At 40.0% G+C, this 16,880-nt stretch overlaps 1 protein-coding gene across 2 annotated transcripts in view; it reads left to right on the top strand.

Annotated features, from left to right (window-relative positions):
- The window catches only part of LIPC (lipase C, hepatic type), a 756,670-nt gene that overhangs the window by 171,802 nt on the left and 567,988 nt on the right, over positions 1 to 16,880 (top strand). Inside the window, exon 1 of one of the 2 annotated variants that reach the window (XM_085643755.1) lies at positions 15,571 to 15,727. The exons of the other annotated variant lie outside the window; for it this stretch is intronic. The gene's annotated coding sequence lies outside the window, so the exon portion shown is untranslated. Of the gene's footprint in view, positions 1 to 15,570; positions 15,728 to 16,880 lie in introns of those variants that run through there. 2 annotated transcript variants of the gene reach the window in all.

The following is a 16,880-nucleotide window of genomic DNA, read 5'->3' as shown; positions in this document are numbered from 1 at the left end:
GTAGAGAGAGAGTAGTAGAAAGTAGTAGAGAGTGAGAAGTAGAGAGTGAGTAGTAGAGAGAGTAGTAGAGAGTAGTAGAGTAGTAGAGAGTGAGTAGTAGAGAGTGAGTAGTAGAGAGTAGTAGAGAGTGAGCAGCATAGAGACTAGTAGAGTAGTAGAGAGTGAGTAGTAGAGTGAGTAGTAGAGAGTAGTAGAGAGCGAGTAGTAGAGAGTGAGTAGTGGAGAGTGAGTAGTAGAGTAGTAGAGAGTGAGTAGTAGAGAGTGAGTAGTAGAGAGAGAGTAGTAGAGTGAGTAGTAGAGAGTGAGTAGTAGAGAGAGAGTAGTAGAGAGTAGTAGAGAGTGAGTGGTAGAGAGTAGTAGAGTGAGTAGTAGAGAGTAGTAGAAAGTGTGTAGTAGAGAGAGTAGTAGAGAGTGAGTAGTTGAGAGTGAGTAGTAGAGAGTAGTAGAGAGTAGTAGAGTAGAAGAGAGTGAGTAGTAGAGAGTGAGTAGTAGAGAGTAGTAGAGTGAGTAGTAGAGAGGGAGCAGTAGAGAGAGAGTAGTAGAGAGTAGTAGAGAGTGAGTAGTAGTTTAGTAGAGAGTGAGTGGTAGAGAGTAGTAGAGAGCAGTAGAGTGAGTAGTAGAAAGTAGTAGAGAGTGAGTAGTAGAGAGTAGTAGTAGAGAGTAGTAGAGAGTAGTAGAGAGAGAGTAGTAGAGAGTGAGTAGTAGAAATTAGTAGTGAGTGAGTAGTAGAGAGTGAGTAGTTTAATTTAAAAGGAACACAATGAGGAGGTTCATTTTGCCATAGAAATGATGATTAGTGCGGAAAAAGAAAATTAGGGCACATTTTGAGTGACTTCTCAAATCCTCTTCTATTTCATAAAAACATTCTGACATGCAGACTGAAACATGCACTTTCAATACCAGCAGCAGACTTCCCTGGTGAACAGTAGCTTTACTTCAGTGATCTAATAAGCAACTAGAGTGCTAACATTCCAAATTTATGGCAAATGTGTGACACATCTGAATGCCTTCTTGATGGAATGAAAGTAAAAAACCTGAAAGTATTTCCTACTGAGGAGACTGTAGTAAATGAGGAAATTAGGAAACTTCAAAACAAATAAGTCTCCCAAGATGGCCACCAGAGACAAAAGAGCCCAAATGTAGCACAAATATCACCGAAATGTAGCCCAAGTATAGCCCAATGACAGAATGTCCCAGAGTGTTTTAAAGAACAACTAGAGCGCTAACAGTCTTACTTATGACAAACGTATGGCACACCTGATGCCATCTTGATTGGAATAAAGTGGTAACACTTAAAACATTTGATTTGCAAAGGAATAAAATGAGGGGGTTCATTTTGCCATAGAAATTATGATTAGTGCTGCAGAAAGAAAGATTAGGGCACATTTTGACTTCTCAAATCCTCTTCCATTTCATTAAAAGATTCTGACATGCAGACTGAAACATGCACTTTGAATACCTGCAGCAGACTTTCCTGGTGAGCAGTAGCTTTACTACAGTGATCTAATGAGCAACTAGAGTGCTACCATTCAGAATTTATGGAAAATGTGTGACACATCTGAATGCCTTCTTGATGGAATCAAAGTACACACACATTGAAAATGCAATAGGTCTCGCCCTTGTTTAAGTTAAAGCAATTCTGTTTGTAATTAGGTGGCTTTTTAGCTTTGCTTGTATTAGAGTTTTTCAAACTTTCATTTACATATCATGCATATGTATGCATATATGTATATGTATATGTTTGCATGCATTTATATTTATATAGATATGCAGATTATATTTATATGTTTATATATGTATATATATACACATACATATATATAAATGCATATGCATATATATATGTGCATATGTGTGCATGTACAGAGAGGTAGAGAGGCAGAGGTGTAAAGGTAGAGGTGTAGAGGTAGAGGTAGAGAGGTAGAGAGTAGTAGAGAGAGAGGTAGAGAGAGGTAGAAATTAGAGAGCGAGTAATAGAGAGTAGAGAGTGAGTAGTAGAGAAAGTATCAGAGAGTGAGTAGTAGAGAGTAGTAGAGAGAGTAGTAGAGAGTGAGTATTAGAGAGTGAGTAGTAGAGAGTAGTAGAGAGTGAGTAGTAGAGTGAGTAGTAGAGAGTAGTAGAGAGTGAGTAGTAGAGAGTAGAAGAGAGTGGGTAGTAGAGAGTGAGTAGTAGAGAGTAGTAGAGAGTGAGTAGCAGAGAGAGAGTATTAGAGAGTAGTAGAGAGTGAGTAGCAGAGTGAGTAGTAGAGAGTAGTAGAGAGAGAGTAGTAGAGAGTGAGTAGTAGAGAGTAGTAGAGAGAGAGTAGTAGAGAGTGAGTAGTAGAGAGTAGTAGAGAGTGAGTAGTAGAGAGTAGTAGAGAGAAAGTAGTAGAGAGTGAGTAGTAGAGAGTAGTAGAGAGTGGGTAGTAGAGAGAGAGTAGTAGAGAGTAGTAGATTAGTGGAGAGTGAGTAGTAGAGAGTGAGTAGTAGAGAGTAGTGGAGTAGTAGAGAGTGAGTAGTAGAGAGTAGTAGAGAGTGAGTAGTAGAGTGAGTACTAGAGAGTAGTAGAGAGCGTGTAGCAGAGAACAAGTAGTAGAGAGTGTGTAGTAGTGAGTAGTAGAGAGTAGTAGAGAGTGAGTAGTAGAGAGAGTAGTAGAGAGTGAGAAGTAGAGAGAGTAGTAGAGTAGTAGAGAGTAAGTAGTAGAGTGAGTAGTAGAGAGTAGTTGAGAGCGAGTAGTAGAGAATGAGTAGTGGACAGTGAGCAGTAGAGAGTAGTAGAGAGTGAGTAGTAGAGAGTGAGTAGTACAGAGTAAGGGTGGGCGTAGTGGGCGTAGTGGGCGTAGTGGGGCTACGTGAAGCAGCACGTAGTGTGCCCAAATCTACGCACACTACGCGCTTCGCGAAGCCCCACTACGTGCCACCCACCTCCCGCCCGCCCTTCTTTTAAATAATATAAGCAATGAAAAATACATTAAAGTAAGTCGACTTACCCGTAAGCGCGGCGTCTCCGGGGCTCCCTCTTTCTGTTTCTAATTTCTTCTGGCAAATGCGCATGCGCGGACGCCCGCGCATGCGCATTTCTCGCGAGAAATGCGCATGCGCGGGTGTCCGCGCATGCGCATTTGCCAGAAGAAATTAGAAACAGAAAGAGGGAGCCCCGGAGACGCCGCGCTTACGGGTAAGTCGACTTACTTTAATTTATTTTTCAATGCTTATATTATTAAAAGGAGGGCAGGCGGGAGGTGGGTGGCGGGTGGCAAGCAGCTACGCTTCGCCCTCGGCGTGTGCGTAGCGCTGCCCTGCTTCGCCTACTTCGGAAAGTGCGAAGCAGGCAGCGCTACGTACACTACGTGGGCGAAGCGTAGTGCTACGCCCGGGGTTAGTACAGAGTGAGTAGTACAGAGTGAGTAGTAGAGAGTGAGTAGTAGAGAGTAGTAGAGTGAGTAGTAGAGAGTGAGTAGTAGAGAGAGAGTAGTAGAGAGTGGGTAGTAGAGTAGTAGAAAGTGAGTGGTAGAGAGTAGGAGAGAGTAGTAGAGTGAGTAGTAGAGAATAGTAGAGAGTGAGTAGTAGAGAGTAGTAGAGTAGTAGGTAGTGAGTAGTAGAAAGTGAGTAGCAGAGAGAGTAGTAGAGAGTAGTAGAGAGTGAGTAGTAGAGAGTGAGTAGTAGAGAGCAATTAGTACAGAGTGAGTAGTGGAGAGCGAGTAGTAGAGAGTGAATAGTAGAGAGTTAGTAGAGAGAGAGTAGTAGAGAGTGAGTAGTAGAGAGTAGTAGAGTGAGTAGTAGAGAGTGAGTAGTAGAGAGTAGTAGAGAGAGAGTAGTAGAGAGCAGCAGAGAGTAGTAGAGTGAGTAGTAGAGAGTAGTAGAGAGTGAGTAGTAGAGAGTGAATAGTAGAGAGTAGTAGTAGAGAGTGTAGTAGAGAGTGAGTAGTAGAGAGTAGTAGCGAGTGAGTAGTAGAGAGTAGTAGAGAGTGAGTAGTAGAGTAGTAGAGAGTGAGTGGTAGAGAGTAGTAGAAAGTAGTAGAGTGAGTAGTAGAGAGTGAGTAGTAGATAGTGAATAGTAGAGAGTAGTAGAGAGTGAGTAGTAGAGAGAGTAGTAGTAGACAGTGTGTAGAAGAGAGTAGTAGAGCATGAGTAGTAGAGAGTGAGTAGTAGAGAGTGGTAGCGAGTGAGTAGTAGAGAGTGAATAGTAGAGTAGTAGAGAGTGAGAAGTAGAGAGTAGTAGAGTAGTAGAGAGTGAGTAGTAGAGAGTAGTAGAGAGTGAGTAGTAGAGAGTGAGTAGTAGAGAGAGAGTAGTAAAGAGTAGCAAAAAGTCAGTAGTAGAGTAGTAGAGAGTAGTCAGTCAGTGTCAGTCAGTGTCAGTCAGTGTCAGTCAGTCAGTGTCAGTCAGTCACTGTCAGTCAATCAGTGTCAGTCAGTGTCAATCAGTGTCAGTCAGTGTCAGTCAGTGTCAGTCAGTCAGTGTCAGTCAATCAGTGTCAGTCAGTGTCAGTGTCAGTCAATCTGTGTCAGTCAGTGTCAGTCAGTCAGTGTCAGTCAGTCAGTGTCAGCTAGAGCAGCTCTGCTGACCTGGTTCTCTGTCTCTAAAGCAGCTCTGCTGACCTGGTTCTCTCTCTCTAAAGCAGCTCTGCAGACCTGGTTTCTCTGGCTCTACAGCAGGTCTGCTGACCTGGTTCTCTGGCTCTAGAGCAGCTCTGCTGACCTATTTCTTTTGCTACAGAGCAGCTCTGCTGATCTAGTTCTCTGGCACTACAACAGCTCTGCGGACCTGGTTCTCTGGCTCTAAAGCAGCTCCGCTGACCCAGTTCTATGGCTCTGAAGCAGCTCCGCTGACCCAGTTCTATGGCTCTGAAGCAGTTCTGCTGACATGGTTCTCTGGCTCTAGAGCAGCTCTGCTGACCTGGTTCTCTCCCTCTAAAGCAGCTCTACTGACCTGGTTTCTCTGGCTCTGCAGCAGCTCTGCAAACCTGGTTCTCTGGCTCTAGAGCAGCTCCGTTGACCTGGTTCTTAGGCTCTAGAGCAACTCTACTGACCTGGTTCTCTGGCTCTAAAGCAGCTCTGCTGACCTGGTTCTATGGCTCTAAAGCAGCTCTGCTGATTTGGTTCTCTGGCTCTAGAGTAGCTCTGCTGACCTGGTTCTCTGGCTCTAAAGCAGCTCTGCTAACCTGGTTCTCTGACTGTAAAGCAGCTCTGCTGGCCTGGTTCTCTGGCTCTAAAGCAGCTCTGCTGACCTGGTTCTCTCCCTCTAAAGCAGCTCTGCTGACCTGGTTTCTCTGGCTCTACAGCAGCTCTGCTGACCTGGTTCTCTGGCTCTAGAGCAGCTCTGCTGACCTAATTCTTAGGCTCTAGAGCAGCTCTGCTGACCTGGTTCTCTGGCTCTACAGCAGCTCTGCTGCCCTGGTTTTCTGCACTCACGATGCACGCACCCGACTTCGCGAAAATATATTTAAAAATAATATAAGTTTATTATAAGTACAAATATATTATTTTAATGAATATCTTACATAATCTCTTGCCTTAATATGTATATTAAAGACACATACATATCATTTTGGAACATAATTTTTTTTTGCGGGAGTCGCGCACCCAGCGCGCCTCAGCACATATATGATGTCACGCGGGACCCGCAACCGCGCAAACATCTCGTACCATAATGCGCATGTGTCGCGAATGCACGGGAGCAGGAGTCGCAGACTGGTCGCATACCAATCGCGCATTTCACGTGATATTAAATATATATGATGTAACTGAAAAACACGCAGCCGTCGCACACCATACGCGTATCCTTCACGACTTCTCTAAAATGGTGGCTAGAATGTGCGCACCCACCGTGATGTGTACACTTTGAGTGCGCGACTCCGAAAAAGATTTGAATTTTTTTTTTAAAGAAAATAATATAAATATTTTAAAATAAAAAATGAAAACAAGAAAATTAATCAATATTTCAGTCTTAATTAAAAAAATTATTTTTTTGCAATTTTCAGAAAAATATATAAAATTATTTAATGAATAAAATATTTATAAATAAACAGTTAAAACACTGTAGAAAATCAGTACAAAAAAATAGATATAACTACTTTCACACTTAAAAGTTAGCATTTAAAAAACCTTTGGAATTCACAGAAAAAACCATAGGTTTCAGGGGTGTTATAGTTAACTGCCCATTTCACTCATACAAAACCATAGAAATAGAAATTCCTCCGTTATAGTTAGTTCTGCTAACTATAACTCACGCGCCCGCAATGCACTGCTGATGATGTCACATATTGCATCATTCATGATATGGTCAGTGACATCACTGATGACATCAATGATGACATCTCAAATGACATCACTGATGACATCATCCACTTGACAATCTGATACACCTCATCATACACTAGTATAACCTTTCATCACTCACTGTAAAATACAGAGTACCATATTTGAAACCATTGACACACCAATACCAGTTACTACATACCCACTCACTGATTCCTAAGTCTACACACACAACTACCCATTCAACAACAGAATCATCTATACATGCAGTCATTAATTAATAGAACACTATCAAATGCACTTATACACATATATAGACATTGACACATTAGCAGTCATCTTAGTCGGTTATGCAGTCATCCAACTCACTCATGAAAAAAATGTATCGCTCTTAAATTTACTCACTTACACAATTATCCAACAACACCTCATTTATTCAAACACATAGTAACTCATCGTTAATATGTTAAAAAAGCACCAATACAATTATACACTCATTCATATAGTTACTCTCACAATCACTGACTCTTACACATACTTATTTATATACATCAACTCTCACATACAATGCCTTTTATATTTTTACTTTGTTGAAGATGTACAACTAAAACATATATTCGCTCACCAACACACAAATAAATACACTCAGTCACTCAAACAACTGTTTCCACATGCACTCTTAAACCCATACACCTAGTCAATCAACCATTCACACATCTATGCATAGAGTTACACACACCCCATCCAACCACACACAAACTCAGTGTCCCATACAAATACTCACCCAACTCATCAATAACTAATATACACACTCATGTAGTTAGTAACCAACTGATGCAGCATGTTATACAACAACAGAGACAGTGCTGCACACATTCACATAGTTTAGTTACTAATCCATGTATTAAGTGAGACACTTTTAATTACTCACTTAAAAAGACAGTCAGACAGCTACTAAATCCTCCATCCAGACAGTTATATATCCACTCAATCTTCAATACAGATTGGTATATATATAATACATATTTAAATTTCAAACTAAACCACATTCAGTGGATGATGTCATTAGTGATGACATCAGTGATGTCATTTGAGATGTCATCAGTGATGTCATCAGTGATGTCACTGACCATGTCATGAATCATGCAATATGTGACATCATCAGCAGTGCATTGCGGGCGCGTGGATTATAGTTAGCAGAACTAACTATAACGGAGGAATTTCTATGGTTTTGTATTAATGAAATGGGCAGCTAACTATAACACCCCTGAAACCTATGTTTTTTTCTGTGAATATATACATTTATATATATATATATATATATATATATATATATATATATATATATATATATATATATATTCACTGAAAAAAACAAAGGTTTCAGGGGCGTTATAGTTAGGAATTGGCATTTAAAAAACCTTAGAAATTCACTGAAAAAACCATAGGTTTCAGGGGTGTTATAGTTAGCTGGACATTTCCCTCGTACAAAACCCTAGAAATTCCCCTGTTATAGTTAGTTCAGCTAACTATAACTCGCACCCCCGCAATGTACTGCTGATGACGTCACATATTACATCACTCATGACATGGTCAGTGACATCACTCATGACATCACTGATGACATCTCAAATGGCAACCAAAAATGATCTCACTGAGTCCTGAAGGAGCACATTCAATAGCCCTCCGGATACACATTTCAAGTCTGCGGACCCAAAAGCCCACTAGGAACTTACACCGAAAAATGTGTTTCTATTTAAAATAGATCAAAAGTTACAAAAAAATGTGCCAACTTTAGCGTCTTCCCCAGCTTGGCTACCGGGCAATGACTATGGCACACACGGAGCTTAGTATTACACGTGTTTTTTCTGCTGCATGTAACTGTGAACTCAACATTCTAAAACAAGCTTTTGTGGCATTGAGGTCTGACACCTAAATCACAGCTCAATGGAGTCCGTTAGGAAAAATACTGCAAGACACTACATCCCCCCCACTGTTAAATATTTTTTTTTACAAATATATATATATAAATATGTATGTGTGTATATATATTACCTACTGGCGGTCGCCAGTAGGTAGTTATAGTTAGGACCACGTTTCCATAGGAAAACCTCAACATTCTATTTTGAATAACTTTGGCGCCGGTCGACGAATCCTCGCGAATTTCTCAAAATAGGTGGGGCGCTACGCTCCGCTCCTACCCTGAAAGTCTCGGGGGGATCCGTCAAGCGGGGGCTGAGATAAAAGGGGGGTCCCAAAACGCGTTTTTCCCATGCATTTTTCCATAGGACCTTTAGAACGACCTACAGCCCGAACGGCTGAACAGAATTACTCAAAATTTGGCAGAGAGGTAGTCCTCAGGTCAAGGAAGTGCCTTTTGTAGGTTTGGTGTAAATCTGTTCAGTAGATTCTGAGAAAATAGCCTTTAAATCAATATATATATCTGAGCCCGCTTACGGTACGCTTACCGTACGCTTACGGTAAGCGTACGGTGGCGTGCGCGAGCGCGATTCTGATTGGCTCTTAGATCTTAGTAAACATTCGAATCGGCCGAAACCAGGAAGCGGCGGCCGCCATTTTGTGTATTTCACTCTGAAAAAAAAGAGTGAAAACAAAGAAAGGGGGCAATGAGGAGAGTTACAGACCCCCTAACAATTGTAAGGGGGTCAAAGAAGGACAGAAAAGTACAAAAAAAACATTTATTGATTTTAAAAAAAATCACGGGGTACGCGTACGGTAAGCTCACGGTAAGCGTACGGTAAAAAAAATAAAAATAAATAAATGAAAATCAGATTTAAGAGTTTAGAAATTAGGGAGCTCTAAAAAGAGCTGTTGTGTTTATGGAGTCATTTTTTTAGTGGTACTTACAAGTAAGTACCGATGCAGAGTCTAAGGTTCAAGAGGAAGACTCTGTTCCCTTCATCATTGAAGTGCACACCATCTCCTCTATAAATGTCTTGCATGTCGTAACGCAAGTTGTTGTGGTAAATGGCACCCATACCATAGTCACGGAGGAAAGCAGAAACAGATTTGTTGACGTGCTTTCTTGCTTTGTCAATCTGTGGACAGAAATGATTGGACCAGTTCCATTTTTGCCTTTGGCATATGTTGGAAAACACAAAGGCAGTTTTAGGGAAAAGTGTAAACAGTTGTGCAAAGGTGTCCTTCATAAGCATTTCCAGACCTACCCCAGTCAAAGTGCCTAGGTCATTGCCACCACAGTGCACTATTATGAGGTCAGGGTGTTGGATTTGCATGAAGGATTTCACCAATGGCATCAATTGGTGCCACTTTAACCCTCTCTGACCAATCCATGTAATGTCTACATTTGGCAAAGCAAGGTCTCTCACCATATCTGTTTTCTCTGCAAACTTTTCACTCCAGAAGACATAGCTGTGCCCTACAATCCACACTGTGAACATCTTCAAAGGAGAACTGGATGCACTCAGGAGGTGTCTTTCAGTAGAATGGCAATATGAAAATAAAGACAGTTTGGAAATGGAGGCATACATATTTTTTACAAAACAAAAAGAACTGATTGGCTGTTTCATACCATTCTAGAATAAAAAATAGGCTGTATGTGAAAATTAATAGAAGCATGTTTTGTATTGGTACAAAAAAATGTGTAACCAAAGAACAGTACTATGGATTTGCAGTTAGGTTTGAAAAGTCAAGCACTCTTGCTCTGTGGAATTGAAACATTGTGTGTCGAACTTCTGACCTAACTGCACACAGCAGTGTTCCATGAGCTGTTGCTATGGTAGCAGGCAGAAGTCAAGTTGGGGGAAGGGTACTAGGCAGAAGTCAAGTTGGGGGCAGGGTACTTTTGGAAAAGGTTTGGTTTTCAACCAATAGAAATGTGTCATTACATTTGAAAAAAAGGGGGAAGCACTGAGATTTGAAACTTACATGTATATGTGTGGAAAAATAGAGGGAAAGTTTGCCATTATCTGGTTCTGCTGAGAGGAGAGAGGTGTACAGAACAGAGATCCTGGCTCTGATAATCTGCTGTTTGAGTGACACATTTCTTTCACAACTAACTAAATTTAAAGGTGAGTTTACAGTTTGAGAGGGGATGTATGTGGTAACTTAAGAAATGAATAATAGAAATGGGAATTGTTTTTGTTGTAGTTACACATGGTGGATTCATAATGTGTCAGTCTGTAAAAGAGATTTTCACTTGGCCCGAAAAAAAAAGAGCAGTAAGTGTGCTTTCAAATTGGCAAAGAAATTTCGTTTTGGCACTTATGTGAAAACATGACTCTGTGTGCATAGAAGAATTATAGGCAGAAATGTATTGCGTCTTGCTCTGGTGATTTCACAGTTGCAGTAGATGGAAAAGAGGAGCGAATTTTTGGGGGAAGAAGCAGAGGCTTAGCACACACCCATGTGCTTGCCATGTATAGTCATGCACAGTAATTAGAAGCGGGTGGGGTTTTCAGGTTTAAGTCTGTAATGCAAATACATTCAGCATCACTAAGGCTGGTTGCCCCTGCTGGAGTGTAGGCAGTCACAGAGAATACACACGGTGGTGGTCTGAAAAAAAAACAGCTTGGACATGTGCATTTAAATAAATTTAAAAAAAAGGTTTCAGAATGTGTCAGTCTGTAAAAGTGATTTCAAAGTGTAAAAAGAGATTTTCACTTGGCCCGAAAAAAAAAGGAGCAGTAAGTGTGCTTTCAAATTGGCAAAGAAATTTCGTTTTGGCACTTATGTGAAAACATGACTCTGTGTGCATAGAAGAATTATAGGCAGAAATGTATTGCGTCTTGCTCTGGTGATTTCACAGTTGCAGTAGATGGAAAAGAGGAGCGAATTTTTGGGGGAAGAAGCAGAGGCTTAGCACACACCCATGTGCTTGCCATGTATAGTCATGCACAGTAATTAGAAGCGAGTGGGGTTTTCAGGTTTAAGTCTGTAATGCAAATACATTCAGCATCACTAAGGCTGGTTGCCCCTGCTGGAGTGTAGGCAGTCACAGAGAATACACACGGTGGTGGTCTGAAAAAAAAACAGCTTGGACATGTGCATTTAAATAAATTTAAAAAAAAGGTTTCAGAATGTGTCAGTCTGTAAAAGTGATTTCAAAGTGTAAAAAGAGATTTTCACTTGGCCCGAAAAAAAAAGAGCAGTAAGTGTGCTTTCAAATTGGCAAAGAAATTTCGTTTTGGCACTTATGTGAAAACATGACTCTGTGTGCATAGAAGAATTATAGGCAGAAATGTATTGCGTCTTGCTCTGGTGATTTCACAGTTGCAGTAGATGGAAAAGAGGAGCGAATTTTTGGGGGAAGAAGCAGAGGCTTAGCACACACCCATGTGCTTGCCATGTATAGTCATGCACAGTAATTAGAAGCGAGTGGGGTTTTCAGGTTTAAGTCTGTAATGCAAATACATTCAGCATCACTAAGGCTGGTTGCTCCTGCTGGAGTGTAGGCAGTCACAGAGAATACACACGGTGGTGGTCTGAAAAAAAAACAGCTTGGACATGTGCATTTAAATAAATTTAAAAAAAAGGTTTCAGAATGTGTCAGTCTGTAAAAGTGATTTCAAAGTGTAAAAAGAGATTTTTACTTGGCCCAAAAAAAAAAGAGCAGTAAGTGTGCTTTCAATTTGGCAAAGAAATTTCGTTTTGGCACTAATGTGAAAACATGACTCTGTGTCCATAGAAGAATTATAGGCAGAAATGTATTGCGTCTTGCTCTGGTGATTTCACAGTTGCAGTAGATGGAAAAGAGGAGCGAATTTTTGGGGGAAGAAGCAGAGGCTTAGCACACACCCATGTGCTTGCCATGTATAGTCATGCACAGTAATTAGAAGCGAGTGGGGTTTTCAGGTTTAAGTCTGTAATGCAAATACATTCAGCATCACTAAGGCTGGTTGCTCCTGCTGGAGTGTAGGCAGTCACAGAGAATACACACGGTGGTGGTCTGAAAAAAAAACAGCTTGGACATGTGCATTTAAATAAATTTAAAAAAAAGGTTTCAGAATGTGTCAGTCTGTAAAAGTGATTTCAAAGTGTAAAAAGAGATTTTCACTTGGCCCAAAAAAAAAAGAGCAGTAAGTGTGCTTTCAAATTGGCAAAGAAATTTCGTTTTGGCACTTATGTGAAAACATGACTCTGTGTGCATAGAAGAATTATAGGCAGAAATTTATTGCGTCTTGCTCTGGTGATTTCACAGTTGCAGTAGATGGAAAAGAGGAGCGAATTTTTGGGGGAAGAAGCAGAGGCTTAGCACACACCCATGTGCTTGCCATGTATAGTCATGCACAGTAATTAGAAGCGAGTGGGGTTTTCAGGTTTAAGTCTGTAATGCAAATACATTCAGCATCACTAAGGCTGGTTGCCCCTGCTGGAGTGTAGGCAGTCACAGAGAATACACACGGTGGTGGTCTGAAAAAAAAACAGCTTGGACATGTGCATTTAAATAAATTTAAAAAAAAGGTTTCAGAATGTGTTAGTCTGTAAAAGTGATTTCAAAGTGTAAAAAGAGATTTTCACTTGGCCCAAAAAAAAAAGAGCAGTAAGTGTGCTTTCAAATTGGCAAAGAAATTTCGTTTTGGCACTTATGTGAAAACATGACTCTGTGTGCATAGAAGAATTATAGGCAGAAATGTATTGCGTCTTGCTCTGGTGATTTCACAGTTGCAGTAGATGGAAAAGAGGAGCGAATTTTTGGGGGAAGAAGCAGAGGCTTAGCACACACCCATGTGCTTGCCATGTATAGTCATGCACAGTAATTAGAAGCGAGTGGGGTTTTCAGGTTTAAGTCTGTAATGCAAATACATTCAGCATCACTAAGGCTGGTTGCCCCTGCTGGAGTGTAGGCAGTCACAGAGAATACACACGGTGGTGGTCTGAAAAAAAAACAGCTTGGACATGTGCATTTAAATAAATTTTAAAAAAAAGGTTTCAGAATGTGTCAGTCTGTAAAAGTGATTTCAAAGTGTAAAAAGAGATTTTCACTTGGCCCAAAAAAAAAAGAGCAGTAAGTGTGCTTTCAAATTGGCAAAGAAATTTCGTTTTGGCACTAATGTGAAAACATGACTCTGTGTGCATAGAAGAATTATAGGCAGAAATTTATTGCGTCTTGCTCTGGTGATTTCACAGTTGCAGTAGATGGAAAAGAGGAGCGAATTTTTGGGGGAAGAAGCAGAGGCTTAGCACACACCCATGTGCTTGCCATGTATAGTCATGCACAGTAATTAGAAGCGAGTGGGGTTTTCAGGTTTAAGTCTGTAATGCAAATACATTCAGCATCACTAAGGCTGGTGGCCCCTGCTGGAGTGTAGGCAGTCACAGAGAATACACACGGTGGTGGTCTGAAAAAAAAACAGCTTGGACATGTGCATTTAAATAAATTAAAAAAAAAGGTTTCAGAATGTGTCAGTCTGTAAAAGTGATTTCAAAGTGTAAAAAGAGATTTTCACTTGGCCCGAAAAAAAAAGAGCAGTAAGTGTGCTTTCAAATTGGCATAGAAATTTCGATTTGGCACTAATGTGAAAACATGACTCTGTGTGCATAGAAGAATTATAGGCAGAAATTTATTGCGTCTTGCTCTGGTGATTTCACAGTTGCAGTAGAAGGAAAAGAGGAGCGAATTTTTGGGGGAAGAAGCAGAGGCTTAGCACACACCCATGTGCTTGCCATGTATAGTCATGCACAGTAATTAGAAGCGAGTGGGGTTTTCAGGTTTAAGTCTGTAATGCAAATACATTCAGCATCACTAAGGCTGGTTGCCCCTGCTGGAGTGTAGGCAGTCACAGAGAATACACACGGTGGTGGTCTGAAAAAAAAACAGCTTGGACATGTGCATTTAAATAAATTTAAAAAAAAGGTTTCAGAATGTGTCAGTCTGTAAAAGTGATTTCAAAGTGTAAAAAGAGATTTTTACTTGGCCCGAAAAAAAAAGAGCAGTAAGTGTGCTTTCAATTTGGCAAAGAAATTTCGTTTTGGCACTTATGTGAAAACATGACTCTGTGTGCATAGAAGAATTATAGGCAGAAATGTATTGCGTCTTGCTCTGGTGATTTCACAGTTGCAGTAGATGGAAAAGAGGAGCGAATTTTTGGGGGAAGAAGCAGAGGCTTAGCACACACCCATGTGCTTGCCATGTATAGTCATGCACAGTAATTAGAAGCGAGTGGGGTTTTCAGGTTTAAGTCTGTAATGCAAATACATTCAGCATCACTAAGGCTGGTGGCCCCTGCTGGAGTGTAGGCAGTCACAGAGAATACACACGGTGGTGGTCTGAAAAAAAAACAGCTTGGACATGTGCATTTAAATAAATTTAAAAAAAAGGTTTCAGAATGTGTCAGTCTGTAAAAGTGATTTCAAAGTGTAAAAAGAGATTTTCACTTGGCCCGAAAAAAAAAGAGCAGTAAGTGTGCTTTCAAATTGGCAAAGAAATTTCGTTTTGGCACTAATGTGAAAACATGACTCTGTGTGCATAGAAGAATTATAGGCAGAAATTTATTGCGTCTTGCTCTGGTGATTTCACAGTTGCAGTAGATGGAAAAGAGGAGCGAATTTTTGGGGGAAGAAGCAGAGGCTTAGCACACACCCATGTGCTTGCCATGTATAGTCATGCACAGTAATTAGAAGCGAGTGGGGTTTTCAGGTTTAAGTCTGTAATGCAAATACATTCAGCATCACTAAGGCTGGTTGCCCCTGCTGGAGTGTAGGCAGTCACAGAGAATACACACGGTGGTGGTCTGAAAAAAAAACAGCTTGGACATGTGCATTTAAATAAATTTAAAAAAAAGGTTTCAGAATGTGTCAGTCTGTAAAAGTGATTTCAAAGTGTAAAAAGAGATTTTCACTTGGCCCGAAAAAAAAAGAGCAGTAAGTGTGCTTTCAAATTGGCAAAGAAATTTCGTTTTGGCACTAATGTGAAAACATGACTCTGTGTGCATAGAAGAATTATAGGCAGAAATTTATTGCGTCTTGCTCTGGTGATTTCACAGTTGCAGTAGATGGAAAAGAGGAGCGAATTTTTGGGGGAAGAAGCAGAGGCTTAGCACACACCCATGTGCTTGCCATGTATAGTCATGCACAGTAATTAGAAGCGAGTGGGGTTTTCAGGTTTAAGTCTGTAATGCAAATATATTCAGCATCACTAAGGCTGGTGGCCCCTGCTGGAGTGTAGGCAGTCACAGAGAATACACACGGTGGTGATCTGAAAAAAAAAAAAAGCTTGGACATGTGCATTTAAATAAATTTTAAAAAAAGAGCAGTTTGTGTGCATTGAAAATGGCAAAGAAATTTCGTTTTGTGACTATTGTGAAAAGAAATGTAGTAATATATTTAAATACAATAAAGGATTTTTTTTTTAGTTTTTTTCAGGTATTGCTGAAGAACAGTGAACAAAATTTAAGATGCCTACAAAATCTCGAGTTCAAAAAACGCTAAAAAAAAAACTATATTTGAGGACAACTGGAGGACCAAAGTTAGTAGAAGATGCTGATGTTGGGAAAAAGAAAAAATCTTCTGGTAAGCAAAAAAGACAATTCCTAAACAAAATATTGAAAACAAACAAAAATGTACAAAATGTCTGTTCTCGGAAAAATGTAACAAAACCTACAGAACAGCAAAAAATTGAGGATTTAGTTAATGCAAATATACCTTCTGCAATTGAAAAGTTTAACATAAACAGAAAAACAGCATTTAAAGAGATACGTAGAAAAATGTTTCAGAGAAGAGTTATGTCCAATTTGATAAAGGATATAAAGAAATATAAGCAGAAGGCTAAATATTATAAGAGAAAAAAAGAAATTGAAGCCATTGCAGCAAAAGCATTAGAATTAAAAAGGAAACTATTCATATTAATTTTGAATAGGATGCGTACATTAGATAAAATGGTTAATGTACTGAAATCACAAAGCAAAAGCAAAAGAGTAGTGAACAGAACAAACTTTTGTAAAGTGTTTTTAGGAAAGTGGATGCATAGTTCAAGTAGTGAACCTTTTTTTAATGAAGAAAGCTATTTTCAAAGCAATAGTTTGCTGCATGCAGTTGACACCAGAGGTCGTTCATACGAAGTAAAAAACGGTTGCATAATGGAGAAGGAGATAATGGTTCCAAGAGATGAGGTACAAGTGATGGCAGATGAGGCAATGGGGAGACGTCCTAAAGCCCCAGTGTACACTTGGAATTGTAGTAGTATTTGCACTGTGCGTCAGGAATCTATTGACAGATTTCGAGAGTTTCTAAGAGAATATAGTAAAAAAAGTGTAAAACAAAAGATTAAGGTGCTTCAAAGTCTGGATCCATGCAGAGTGAGAGAGAATACTGGTTTGCAGGGTCATTCTCTTGCTTGTCTATCTAGAAAAGTGTGCAATAGTGTTTTCCATCATTTTAGGATGCTGGCTGTTCATCATACTGAAATGAGAAAGTTTGTGAGACGGTTGTATTTTGCCAAAAGTCCAGCAATAAAGTTAAATGAATTGAATAGGGCTCTGTTCCGAGGAACGGTATCAGATGTAGAGAAGGTTGTTGATGAAATTCAGTTTTGTTACTTTGGTCCTGAACAAAACAGTGCAGAGAAGGACACAATAAATGAGGCAGAAGTGGAAGAGAATGTAGAACCCTCTGTAAGTAACACATTTAATGATCACATAACAAAATTTGCAATAGTCTCTAATGA

This window comes from Triturus cristatus, chromosome 3_1, assembly GCF_964204655.1.
Source record: "Triturus cristatus chromosome 3_1, aTriCri1.1, whole genome shotgun sequence".
In the NCBI taxonomy this organism is placed as follows: Eukaryota; Metazoa; Chordata; class Amphibia; order Caudata; family Salamandridae; genus Triturus; species Triturus cristatus.
Note: the sequence above shows the minus strand (reverse complement) of the source record. Positions and strands in the feature narration are given on the sequence as shown.